This window comes from Echinops telfairi, unplaced genomic scaffold (assembly GCF_000313985.2).
Source record: "Echinops telfairi isolate 266 unplaced genomic scaffold, ASM31398v2 ScPeMD7_7475;HRSCAF=8513, whole genome shotgun sequence".
NCBI lineage: Eukaryota > Metazoa > Chordata > Mammalia > Afrosoricida > Tenrecidae > Echinops > Echinops telfairi.
Window position 1 is genome coordinate 31771102 of NW_022111379.1, and position 1280 is coordinate 31772381.

Below are 1280 nucleotides of genomic sequence, written 5' to 3' on the forward strand. Positions count from 1 at the left end.
TTTTGGTTTAAACTTGAAAGATTACCTCAGGGCAATCATTTAAAAGAGTCTGGAGTCCATGAGGATTTGAAATTCTGTTCTGAGTTTGGATCAGGATTCTTCTTTGGGGTCTTTGATCGGAAGGTTCAGCAGTGGTAGCCGGGCACCATCCAGTTCTTCTGGTCTCACGTCACACATGCCATAGCCCCTCCTGCCTCTGACGCTCTTCCTATGTTGCTCCAGGTAGAGAGAGACCAATTGCGGGGTTTGGGATGGTCGCTTGCAAGCTTTTGAGGCCCCAGGCAGTATGCAAAGAAATGAGGGTCATAGAAACACTACATGCTTTATGTGGCCAATGAACTGAGATGTCCCATGAACTTTTAAACCTAAGTGAAAGTTTGGAGAGCCCTGGGATTTCCCGAGAAAGGGCCCAAAGGGCAGTTGGCTTGTCAGGCCACTGAAGTATTGGAAGGACAGAGTTGTAGAGCCCATTTATTTGTTTGAGTAGTAAACATTGCAAAAACTCTCTACATGGCATGACCGGGCCAGTGGGGTCAGCCCAGGAGGGGTTCAAGAGGCAGATCCAAAACCTCCAGAGGGAAGGTTTGGGAGACCTTCATCTGTGGCCGGAGGGAGCCACACAGCCAACCTTGGCCCGGGCAATGCAAGGATTCCAGGATTTCAGGCAACCTCCTTTCACCTGGTAGTAGAGTCGTTGAGTGGCTGGGAGTGTGGAATAAAAAGCAGCCCAGATTTGGAGAGAAACCAAACCAAACCCATGGCCAGCAAATCAGTTCTGATTCCTCGCGGCCCTTCCTGGCAGAGCAGAAGTGCTCCCTGGGCTTTCGGAGACTGTAAATCTCCACGGGAGCAGACAGTCTCCTTTGTCTGTTGAGGAGAGGCTGGTGCATTTGAACCCTTGATCTGAGAATTAGCAGCCCCTCTGCCACTAGGACTCCTTGACTTTGATAGAGAGAGCAGCTTTATTCAGGAAGGAAGTAGGGGAAAGGAAAAGGGACTCTTGTAGTAGTCGTTAGGCCTCCCCACGGAAGAAAGGCCTGGTGATTTGCTTCCATTAAGACTACAGCCAAGAAAACCCTAAGGGGTATGACTACTCCAATTGAGAGAAAGAACACACAGACCATAAGCTCTGTCCGGTGTCTTAAAGAGTTAGAGGAAACACATTTTTCTTTTCTATAGATTGGGAGCAAACACGGGCAGGAAGTTTACCCAGATGCGGAGCCGTGGGATGAGCCTGGGATAGTAAATGAGAATGTTTATCCTGAGGGTATCGCTTCTCC